The sequence below is a fragment of the Schistocerca americana genome, chromosome 2 (genome assembly GCF_021461395.2).
Source record: "Schistocerca americana isolate TAMUIC-IGC-003095 chromosome 2, iqSchAmer2.1, whole genome shotgun sequence".
Classification (NCBI taxonomy): domain Eukaryota; kingdom Metazoa; phylum Arthropoda; class Insecta; order Orthoptera; family Acrididae; genus Schistocerca; species Schistocerca americana.
This window is the reverse complement of record NC_060120.1, coordinates 323499658-323512685: the sequence shown is the minus strand read 5'-3', so window position 1 is coordinate 323512685 and position 13028 is coordinate 323499658.

Below are 13028 nucleotides of genomic sequence, written 5' to 3'. Positions count from 1 at the left end.
TCGATATCGTGTTTATGTATGGCTATTGTGATCAAAATGCCCAATGGGCGTGTGCTATGTATGCTGCTCGGTATCCTGGACGACATAATCCAAGTGTCCGGACTGTTCGCCGGATAGTTACGTTATTTAAGGAAACAGGAAGAGTTCAGTCACATGTGGAACGTCAACGACGACCTGCAACAAATTATGATGCCCAAGTAGGTGTTTTAGCTGCTGTCGCGACTAATCCGCGCATCAGTAGCAGACAAATAGCGCGAGAATCGGGAATCTGAAAAACGTCTGTGTTGAGAATGCTACATCAACATCGATTGCACCCGTACCGTATTTCTATGCACCAGGAATTGCATGGCGACGACTTTGAACGTCGTGTACAGTTCTGCCACTGGGCACAAGAGAAATTACGGGACGATGACAGATTTTTTGCACGCGTTCTATTTAGCGACGAAGCGTCATTCACCAACGGCGGTGACGTAAGCCGGCATAATACGCAATACTGGGCAGCGGAAAATCCACGTTGGCTGCGACAAGTGGAACATCAGCGACGTTGGCGGGTTAACGTATGGTGCGGCATTATCGGAGGAAGGATAATTGGCCCCCATTTTATCGATGGCAATCTAAATGGTGCAATGTATGCTGATTTCCTACGTAATTTTCTACCTATGTTACTACAAGATGTTTCACTGCATGACAGAATGGCGATGTACATCCAACATGATGGATGTCCGTCTCATAGCTCGCGTGCGGTTGAAGCGGTATTGAATAAGATATTGCATGACAGGTGGATTGGTCGTCGAAGCACTATACCATGGCCCTGATGTTCACCGGCACTGACGTCCCCGTATTTCTTTCCGCGGGGAAAGTTGAAGGATATTTGCCATCGTGATCTACCGACAACGCCTGACAACATGCGTCAGCGCATTGTCAATGCATGTGGGAACATTACGGAAGGCGAACTACTCGCTGTTGGGAGGAATGTCGTTACATGTATTGCCAAATGCATTGAGGCTGACAGACATCATTTTGAGCACTTATTGCATTAATGTGGTACTTACAGGTAATCACGCTGTAACAGCATGCGTTCTCAGAAATGATAAGTTCACAGAGGTACATGTATCACATTGGAACAACCGAAATGAAATGTTCAAACGTACCTACGTTCTGTATTTTAATTTAAAGAACCTACCTGTTACCAACTGTTCGTCTAAAATTGTGAGCAATATGTTTGTGACTATTACAGCGCCATCTATCACAAATCGAAAAAGTGGTCCAACTAAAACATTCATAATTCTTTATGTAGTAGGCGAATATGTAATAAAAAATGGGGGTTCCAATTTAAAAAAAAACGCAGTTGATATCCGTTTGACCTATGGCGGCGTCATCTAGCGGGCCAACATTAGCGCCATCTGGTTTCCCCCTTCAAACTAGACGAGTTCTGTTTGTAGTTTTTTCGTTTGACGCTTATTTCGTGAGATACTTGGCTCGGTCACGATCAATGGACCGCCCTCTATACACGCCTTATCTGAGGCGTTAAACGCCAATTGGCTTACTATCTAGCTGCAATCGAGTAGGTCGTTCACTCGTTTACTGGTGGAATGCTGACGTGTCAAGGGACCAGAATGTATGGAAACACCTCCTAAGAGGTTGAGAGTGCGCTGGTATACCACTCAACCGCGGCCAGACAGACCGTTCGGTCGACTATTCGTCGCGCAGCACTGTCAGTGAGGCGCGGCGCGGAGCTGGCCGCAGTGGTGGGTGACACTTGCCGATCCGGCCGCGAGGCGGCGCGCGCTCCCGGCGCAGCCGCTGCTGGCGTGGGCGGTGGCTCTCGCGAATTTCGCGTCCGGCCGCGGCGGCGCTCGGTGGACCGGGCCGGTGCAGGCCGCAGCGCGGTGCAGCGCGACGTCACGCGTGACTCAGGGGCTGGCGGCGGCGGCGGCGGCGGCTGCAGCGCCAGCGGCAGCCACCAGTCTGTCGCCAGCGCCGCTCCGGTCTGCACGCAGCCGCCAGCCGCCAGCCACCAGCCAGCAGCAGCCGCAGCGCACCGCACGGCCATGGCGGCGCCACATGTCTCGCACGGTACGCGAGCGCACCCGCCGCTGCACTGCCGGCTCTGCGCCCGCGGTCTGTGGGCGGCCTGCTCGTGACGGTATAAAGTCGAGCTCCGTAGCAGGTAGGGATGTCCGCGGACATTCTGTCGACCGTGCCAGTCGGTGCCTGAAGATGTCTCGTGTGTACAGCGAAATGTGTTCCCTTAACGTCGTCTTAAATGTTACGTTGAGTACGTGAAACGACTGCATACCAAAATCCAACTCATGCGAACAGTACCGTGACAGACATAGCCTTTGCAATTGCTTTTTATATCCACCTGTGCGCCTTTTCTTTGTATACTGGCTTAACACCGAAGTCGTATCACAATGTATGTAGTACCACATAATTATATCCCTGCTAATCTGTCTTAATATTGGAGAAAATATAGCAAACGATCAATTACTAAATCATTTAAGGAAGTTCTTCGTTGAGCCATTGATATTGTCGAGGGCGTTCGTTCGTTTGCCGGCGAAGAGAATGACATCCTTAATAGATACGAGGCACTAGATGCACTGTGATATTGAGCGGCCAAGCCAACTCGGAACTTTTACTAGCGTGTTAAAATATATGTGACGTTGCAGTTATGAAAATTCTTCGAAGAGAAATGCATTGATAAATTAACTTCGAAAACTGAGAGACTTTTTTTTTTTCTTTTTTTTTTTTTTTACGTGAGCAGCTTTTTCCTTTTGTAATGTTCTTGTGTTGCGAGTTCTATTCAAAACGATTTTCGATCCATTTAGTGTCATTTTTTATCGCATACAAATAATAAGGTTCCAAATGGTTCAAATGGCTCTGAGGACTATGGGACTTAACTTCCGAGGTCATCAGTCCCTTAGAACTTAGAACTACTTAAACCTAACCAACCTAAGGACTTCACACACATCCATGCCCGAGGCAGGATTCGAACCTGCGACCGTAGCGGCCGCATGGTCCTAGACTGATGCGCCTGGAACCACTAGGCCACATACGCCGGCTCAAATAATAAGGGTCGAGGGGACTGATGACCTCAGATGTTAACTCCCATAGTGCTCAGAGCCATTTGAATAAGGGTCGATTTTGTTTAATTAATGTCTGACATTGCGTACTTCATGTATGTCGCGTGAAAATCATACCCTCTAGTTTAGCGGAAGTTTTCGTGGATCTACCCGAATAGAACAGAATAGAATTTGCGAACCGGTATGGGGCTACGCGAGCTTTCAATACTAACCGAAAATTACACTCGTTCGGGGCATATTCTGTAATTTTTAGTTACGCCAACTCGTTTTTTTAAAACAATCCTTGTTCCCCAACGGCACGAGCTTAATGCCTCTTACAGTATAGAAGTAATTTCACCTTCGTATGACTAATTATATCTTTGTAACGGAAAATAATTTTCGAGGATTGCAGTTATGGCACAGCGCAATGATACTATAGAAAGAAGAAAGGCCATATACCTTCGAATCATAAGTTTTCTTCAAATAATACACGAATTGTGTTCAAAACTCAGCGCACCAAGTCTGGAGTTAGTATCTTTTGAAATGGATTTATGACTTTCATTCCAATCGTAGTTTTTGTTTTCATGATTTTTCCACGTTTCATGAGTAAAAACATCTTCCCGTTTCAAAGTTGTCAGGTAGCCGGCCGCAAACTAGGCGACACTCGTGGAGAAAGCAGCTACCTGAGATTCAAGTAACCAAACTAACACAAGATAAGAAATAATACACAAACGTGGGCGACTCTAGATCGGCTTCTTGTATTGTCTTGTCTCTGATTTAATGATGTCATCTCACAGAGATTCAAAAGCGACTATTCTGAAAGTATTAAATCCATTTTCAATTGTCCTTACGGTACAAGTACTGAACTGAGCAAATATAGTGTTTCTGCTCAAATAGCGGTTCTGTCCTGGTGGTTACTTTACTTCATCGTTGTGCTTCCCGTCAAATATCACGTCTTTTCATTCATCCTCTGACTGCCCAGGAAATACTACCGTGAACATGTTTGAATATTCATACATTACTTTATGAATGCCTAATAAAGGGTGCGAGGTGGTCCAGTTGCATCCCGCTGCTCTCGAATACGAGGTAGGTGTCGACTTCACTACGCCATATCGCTCAGTGCGATTCCCACTGTGAACGAGGAACAGCTCAGTTTTCGGCAGGTTGTGGGTAAAGAGTAGTCGTGATCTGCTCGACAAATCCTCCACTAACTTAGTAGAAATAACATTGCGGAAACGCAGGACACCTAAGTGATGATTTGTGACTTGTATTTGAAAATAGCAGCTGCAGATTAAAAATGTAGTGCCCAACTACCCAGCTATCACCCTCGCTGACACAACTGCATTTGGAGTCATTTGAAGAGATGAGTTTTTCACAGTTACTTCGGTACTTTAATAAACGTATTCGGAGTTGAAAATATGAACCACCTTCGGCTGTGTGTCAGAGTGACGAGAGTGAAAATTCGTGCTGGACCGCGACTCGAAGGCGTATTTCCGTCTTTAGCGAGCGATCGCCTTAATCGGTTCGGCTACCTGTCCACAAATCACAGCCAGACCCAAACTTCCACATGTCGTCGCCCTTATGCCACAACCTGCACTCGCACGTTAAGTACATTCCCATCCGGGAATGACATACTTATCGAAGAGTGCAGCGCCAGGTATTAGAGAATAAATACGAAACAGCAGTGCTAGTGTTATAAACTGAATACTCATTTGGAAAGGAAATGGAAATTACACGTACACTTGGAAGTGATATACACACGTCATTTTTCGTCTTCTGAACAACTTTTCTCTCTCCTACGGCAGAAGGAAGCAGGTCTGTTGCAAGTGGTTTAATATTCTTAAAGCCAAAGCACTATGTTTTAGTTACTCCTATAGCGATGGTATATCTCCCTTTCTCTCCGATTCCTTAAGCAGCACCCTCATTCATGAGCGTTAAAGGGACCTTCGATGGTACGAAAAGATAAGAAGCGCTCTCGATTTCAGTTTACGCTGTGAGAAGCGACAGAGTGAAATTGTGTCGAGTAAATTGCTCCTTCGGGTCCACGGCGATGGTTTTGCAGCGCGGCGCAAACCTGTCTTCATTCTAGACGCCATAGGTCCGCCTGTGGGCACTCGCGTTACCGCGCGGCCGAGGAAGACGCACACTGTTGCGCTACCGGTCTTCGCCGGGTACGCCGCGCCGATGTCTGGGGGGCCCGTTATCGAGCAGGCTCGTGTGACCCCGCGTAGCAGTAAACACCGGAGCGTCTCCAGCCCGGTGTCTGCGTTGTCTTCTTTTATGTTGCGAAATACCGGGAAAAGGCGAGTCATACAGCTGTGAGAAGCTGTGCAATAAACGCGGCGTGCCGATCTTCCGCAGACGCAGACAGCAACGCTGGTGGAGAGCCGCTACGCATGCGTTGCGAAGTTTCATCGTTACTATCGGCTGTTGTACACGACCTTTTTTGTCGCGTTTCATTCCTCGGCCTTATAGGTAGAATGCACTGTTGTACGAGCTATGGATGTTTTTCAGCCAGGTGCCAACCAGCTGGGACGCTGCCAAGAGTGGTCCCATTCGACAATGTGTAAATTTGTAGGTGGGGCTTTCCGTTTCTGTTGTTCGGCTTTCAATCAAGAGAAACCGATTTCGAGGACTTGCAGACTACTGACGTACAAGTCTACTGTGTGTGCCTGTGAACCTTTTGGCGGGTATGAAGGCAGTCAAATAGATAACTCTTTCGAACTTTACTGGAGTCTGCCAGATAACATCTTTTATACCTCTCAAACAGAGAGTTCCAGACGAACTCGACTTATTAGGAAATTCATTTTTATGTCAAACCAAGACTTTTATAAATCTGAGCTGCATATCATACAGTTTTGTTCATCTCTAGTCAATTAATTATTACATACCGTTATTGTTATTAAGTACTCTGCCTTACGGCAAGCCAAATAATAAGATCTTTTATTTTCCCAGCCGGCCGGGGTGGCCGAGCGGTTCTAGGCGCTTCAGTCTGGAACCGCGCGACCGCTACCAAAAAGATGGTTCAAATGGCTCTGAGCACTATGGGACTTAACATCTGTGGTCATCAGTCCCCTAGAACTTAGAACTACTTAAACCTAACTAACCTAACGACATCACACATCCATGCCCGAGGCAGGATTCGAACCTGCGACCGTAGCGGTCATGCGGTTCCAGACTGAAGCGCCTAGAACGGCACGGCCACACCGGCCGGCGAAACCGCTACGGTCCCAGGTTCGAATCCTGCCTCGCGCATGGATGTGTGTGATGTCCTTAGGTTAGTTAGGTTTAAGTAGTTCTAAGTTCTAGGGGACTGATGACCTCAGATGTTAAGTCCCATAGTGCTCAGAGCCATTTGAACCATTTTATTTTCCCCCTCTAAGTCTCCCGATATCCTCAGATCTTCTGCATCAAGAGCGCTGACTTCTTTCTTGTATATCATACGCTAATTAGATTCATTGCTTCACTTTCTTTGCAGTAACTACATATGGCAACATTTACTTCTTGAGATGAGCCATGTTACCATAGGCGGCACCTATCTTCCTTCCCCGACTCTGCTGTGCATACCTTCATTAGAAACCTTACCCCTTCAGTTTAGTAATTCCATAATTTTCTACCCCACGTCTTAGAACCCCGTGCGGCAACCATGACGCAGGTTTCTTTAAAGCCACGGCTACATCTGCTCCGTATCCCTTTTCAGCTGAGCTCCTACGTCTCAAATTCATCGTGTCTAATTTCCAATTTCTATTTGTATTTCAAAACTCACTTTAGGTCTGTAACTAGTTTTAATTCAGTCATAGGTATTCGAGCAATTCGAGTTCTTAAATTGAACTGTTTTCTTTTCAACCTTAAGTGAATGATTAGGCTAATACATAAACTGTATTACCAGTTACAGGCTTAAAGGGCCAAGATAATCTGTTGTCCAGCGATGTAGCAAGCCTGTACCGTTAGATTAGAGCGCAAAATTTCGGTTGCTGCTTGCTTGATTCTGGGTAACAAGAAATGTTTCTCTTTCAGATTTCATTTAGTAGATGACGCGCTCCAGTTGTCCAAATGTAGCCACAAAAAATTCAGCCTCTTTCAAATTCGGTTCCATTGCATAAAAACGCAGGTGTTCGCGTCCTTGGGGTGGTTGGTTAGGGTAGGCTCGAGGCAGGGTTGTAGGCACCCACCCCCCTCCCCTGCGAGGTTAACGTGTCTGGGACGAGACCCCCTCAGCGTGATAAGACCGGCTAAGGAATTACTCGGGTCAAGAAGCAGCCTCATCATGACTCAACTTCTCGCCGTAACGCTCGAAGTGACGTGGCCGACCACGTGACTCCCTTGAGCGGGCCAATCGCGACAACTCACGGCTGTGATTCGTGGAATGAAGAACGCACCTCTTCCTCGATTCATTCCTGACTATCGTAAGAAATTAACGGAGAACGGTATTGTCTTCATCAGTATCAAGGCTGCTGCCGCCGCCAATACGCCTTTGCTATGAGAAAACAGATACGACTTTTGAGAACTGCTCTTTAATACGGATGATACTGTGTCAGGAGAGAAACAAGAAAACACTTTTCCCCTCCATAAATTCGTTCTGTTTCACTGCGTTAGAAATTCAGCAATTTTCTCTGCCTCTCTCACTACATTTGTACATGTTGTATCGTAGTAACTGTCCATGAGCCTTAATTACGTTCGCATTCGGGAGGACGACGGTTCAATCCCGCGTCCGGCTATCCTGATTTAGGTTTTCCGTGATTTCTCTAAATCACTCCAGGCAAATGTCGGGATGGTTCCTTTGAAAGGGTACGGCCGACTTTCTTCCCCGTCCTTCCCCGTCCTCGTCCGAGACAGATGACCTCGCTGTCTGGTCTCCTCCCCCAAACAACCCCAACCCCAACCCCTCAATTGCTATCAACAGAGTAGTTTATAGGGTTCTAGTGTCTTTGACTGACTCATAACACGAGTCAGTAGTAGCAAAATGATGACACGGACATTTTTGATTGTATTGTTCGGATTTTCGTTTTTTAGTATATCTTCTGCACAATATTTACACTTAACTGCAAGAGCTATGCTCTATTATGGACTACTGATGTCTGAATTAAGTTAGAGAAATGAATTTATGAGAGCTTCGCCTGCATCGTATGTTGACCCAGTCAAACCTATAGACAGATTGTTGCATAGTGGTTGTGGCACTGGTATTTAAGGGGAGCCGGTTGCTTTGCCCGGCGTCTAAACAGGGCAGCTATCACAATGTCTCTTCTAAAAGTGACAAGAGAACTTCTGTAAAGTATTATCGATGTTTCAAACCGACTTCCAGTTTCTCGGCAGTACAGGCAATGGCAGAGATGTGTCAACTGGCTACACTTTTTGTCGTCTTGAACTTGGTATTAGCAAAAGACACCTCCTATAGAACGATAATATAGCAGTTAAATACCTACTCTGCTTGCAGTTGAAGAGTGTGCTTGACGTTAGTTTTACTTCCGTTGCCCTATGGATTTAAGTTCTTTCTGACGCACAGAACTTTGCTCAGATGTCTGATTCCACCTCTCCTTCGGTCGCTCAAGCTGTTGTTTTACAAGCCCTTTTATTGTATCCATACAAGTTTCGGAAGTTGAAGACGTTACCAGAATCCAAATGTTCCTGTATTCATTCGCGCAAATGAGCGGAATTACATGTTTTCTAAGCCATGTAGCTGAAACGGTGATTATATCTTGCAATACAAGTGCAGACTGAAGCACAGAAACACAGTGTGTATGCAGTCTGACGTGTTCATTATAGTGTGCCGTCTATATATTCATATTGAAGCTTTTATAATGTTTACGCTAACGGTTTGGTAAATAAGTCGTGAGGCTAGGGCCTTCCGTCGGGTAGACCGCTCGCCAGTTGCATGTATTTCGAGTTGACGCCACTTCGGCGACCTGCGCGTCGATGGGGATGAAATATGATGATGATTAGGACAACACAACACCCTGAGCGGAGAAAATTCTCCGACCCAGCCGGGGATCGAACCCGGGCCCTGAGGATTGACATTCTGTCGCGCTGACCACTCAGCTACCGGGGGGGGGGGGGGGGGGGGGGACAACGGTTTGGTTATAATGCGCTTTATTCATCCAAATTCAGGCATTTGTTGTTGCACATAATACGAAACACTGTAATATGCATTGCATATCTATTATGCGCTATGTAATAAACTTCCCCGCTGGAGCACTGCTGACAGAATTAAATACATACTTATTTTACTGGTTAGAATATGCAAGTTTTGTGTAGGTTGAAATTTTAATTACGGTGTGCAGTTAGTATACATATTGAAGTCATTTCCGTAACTTGTAATACGCATACAAGTCGAAATGTTGATGACAGCATGCAAACTGCGTTCAGGATGTGTTGTTCAGGATGTGCTATATGGATGCAAGTTGAAGTGCTCACTGGAACTTACAATACAGACGCATGAATGTATATCCCATGACAATACAAACCGATAAAATATCCACAAGCTTTCGGACGAGTGCTTCTCGCCCTTTGTCACTATTTGACAAAGGCGGAGCTGTACTCGCCCGAAAGCTTGTGGATATTTAAGCGCTTGACAAGGTTGCAAGTTTGAAAAATTTTATTGTTATATGGCCATACTGAAATGCTTACACCAAGGCGAAACTCGAGCCGCAGCCGACGACAGTGTGCTCCCGCCTGACAGCCCCTCTCTATCTCTTTGTTGCAGATGCCCAAACAGCGAACGCACGCGCTCTGATACACGGCCGCGGCAATGTTCGCCATAATGCCCATTGAGACGGACGAGCGGCGAGAGTTCCGACGCAAGATGCGCGCCAAGTGCGAATTCGTGTGCAAGTACTGCCAGCGCCGCTTCACCAAGCCGTACAACCTGATGATCCACGAGCGCACGCACAAGGACGACGTCACCTTCACCTGCGAGACCTGCGGCAAGACCTTCAAGCGGCAGGACAACCTCAAACAGCACAGGTGGGCCACCAGCCGATCGGCCGCGATACGGCGAGCAGGCGCGCTCGGCACGTGATGCTGCGATTTATGCGCTGGCACTGCCTTAACGCGCCCGCCACTTTCTTCACCCAGCCTGTGAAACCTGTTCTCACATCGTAACACAGTCTATTTGCGCTGGAGTGTGCTCCGATCGCTGTCCCCGCGTGGTTGCAAGGCCACAGCTCCTTGGCGATTGTGCCACTGAGCTCCTTACAACCTGACTCCCCCGTGCACGATGGTCACCCACTCGACACAAAATAGACACAAATTTTCAGTACAAAACGGTGACCATCGGAAATATGTCTAGGAAACAAATACGGTTGGATGACACTTTTACGCGGCTCACCCCGTCGGAGGTTCGAGTCCTCCCTCGGGCATGGGTGTCTGTGTTGTCCTTAGCCTAAGGTAGATTAAGTTGTATGTAAGCCTAGGGACCGATGACCTCCGCAGTTTGGTCCCACAGGAACTTACCGCAAATTTCCAGTGACATTTTTACCATTAAGTGCTCCACACTGAGGTCCCAAATGTCGTGAGATACCTCCTAACAGTTTAATACGTAACTTAAAGTCAAAAACCCATAGAATTCATTGACGATACAAGATATCGAAATAAGGTAGTGCAAGGCACAACCTTTTTACTTTGAAATGACACAGGTGATGGGATGCCTTCTAACCTCCTTTTGCTTGTCTTAGTGCAGCAACTCAAATGGCATGAGCTCAACAAGTCGTTGCAAGTACCCTGTAGAAACACTGAGCTATGCTGACTTTTGCGAAGGTGTTCCCGATCCATGATTTTCTGCACGGTCTAGCTTCTCCATTATGTCCCGTAAATAGTCGATGGAATTCAGGGTGGTCAAATGGTTCTCTCGAATTGCCACGAATGTTCTTTACATCAATCGCGAAAATTCGTGGCCCGGTGACATGGCATCGTTGGTAACATGAAGTCCATGAATGCCTGCATATCGTCTCGAGTCAATTATCATTTTATTTGGGCCAGAGGACAGTCCATTCCATGTAAACTCTGCCAACACCATTACGGAGCCATAACCAGCTTGCACAGTGTCTTGTTTACAACCTGGATCCATGGTTTCGTGGGGTCTGCGCCACGCTCGAACGTTACCATCAGCTCTTACCAACTGAAATCGCGACTGGACTGACCAGGCCATGGTTTTCCAGTAGTCTGGGATCCAATAGATATGGTCACGAGTCCAGAAGACACGCTGCAGGCGACTTCGTGCTGTTAGCAAAGGCACCCGTTTTGTCCGTGTGCTGCCACAGCCCATCAACACCAAATTTCGCAGCACTGTGCTAACGGACACGTTCGTCGTCCGTCGCACATTGATCTCTGCGATTACTCAACGCAGTGTTGCTTGTCTGTTATGACTGACAACCCACACGCAAATGCCACTGCACTTTGTCGTTCAGTGAAGTCCGCGTCCGCGTTAAGAGGTAATGCCTGAAATATTGTATTCTCGGCACTCTTTTGACACTGTGAATCTCGGAATATTGAATTCCCAAACGATTTCCGAAATGGAATATCTCATACATCTTGTTCCAAACACCATTTTGCGTTCAAAGTTTGGTAATTCCCGTTTTGCTTCCATAAGCTTTTCACATGAATCACGTGTGTATAAATGACTGCTCCGTGAATGCACTTCGCTTTTATACCTCGTGTACGCGATGCTACCATCTGTATATATGCATATAGTTGTCCCTAGCCTTCTTTCACTTATTATACACAAAACTGTAGCCATTCGCTCATGAAACAAAGTAACTCAAAAATATGGCTCTAAGCACTATGGGATTTAACATCTGAGGTCATCAGTCCTCTAGACTTAGAACTACTTCAACCTAACTAACCTAAGGACATCACACACATCCATGCCCGACGCAGGATTCGACCCTGCGACCGTAGCAGCAGCGCGGTTCCGGACTGAAGCGCCTAAAACCGCTCGGCCACAGCGGCCGGCGAAACTAACTCAGAAATGTCATCTATCAAATTCACACTACTGTCGACATGTGTTAAAAATGACGTGTTTGTTTTTACTTTTATCTTTGCAAAACATCTGCCGTGAAAATTAACTGGTTAGTTCCTGGGAAGGGCTTCGCAATGAAAAATTAAGCGCTTGTCACAATGTGAAGCAAGTTATGCCGGATTGCCACCAATAAAACAAAGCAAATAATTCGCTCGGATTATGATCGCGTAGAAATGAAACGAAAAGTATTCAAATGTTCCGTTACGCCGGCCGCGGTGGCCGAGCGGTTCTAGGCGTTTCTGTCCGGAACCACGCGGTTGCTACGATCGCAGGTTCGAATCCTGCCTCGGGCAGGTGTGTGCTGTCCTTAGGTTAGTTAGGTTTAAGTTGTTCTAAGCCTAGGGGACTGATGACCTCAGATGTTTAGTCCCATAGTGCTCGGAGCCATTTGAACCATTATTTTTTTTCCGTTACACATCGAATGACACAATTAATAAACCTGGAAGAGGTCGAAATAAGGCTCAGTAGTTGCGCACAAATTAATACTGGTCTGTAGAGTGCGAGAGCTATTCTATCGTTACCACCTCTACATTTCTTGAATATTTGAATCTAACGGTCGGCCTCTGCACATAACAGAAATTCATCGCAGTTTAACAACATTCTAAAAATGCTGTTGGCTATGTCGCCTAACTGTGGGGAAGTTGTAGGTAATTTGAGATCCCAAAATGTAAATCAAGGTTGTGAATACAAATCTTCTATTTTCTCTAATCAAATGAATAATTGACAACAAATCAACACAAGTAAAGTAAAGCAAAAATTACGCTAAGCACAGTGAGACTTGAATTTTATTGGAAGATAGCAGAAAGAAAAAGGACTAAGATATCCTCATCTGTGGAGCTCGCACAAATTCAAGATAAACAAGGGAAATATAAAGTACATAACATTGAGCAAACAACTTTCGTAACAGAATTAGGAACTGTGAGCTTCTCACAGGATGGGCTGCGCTACAGCCT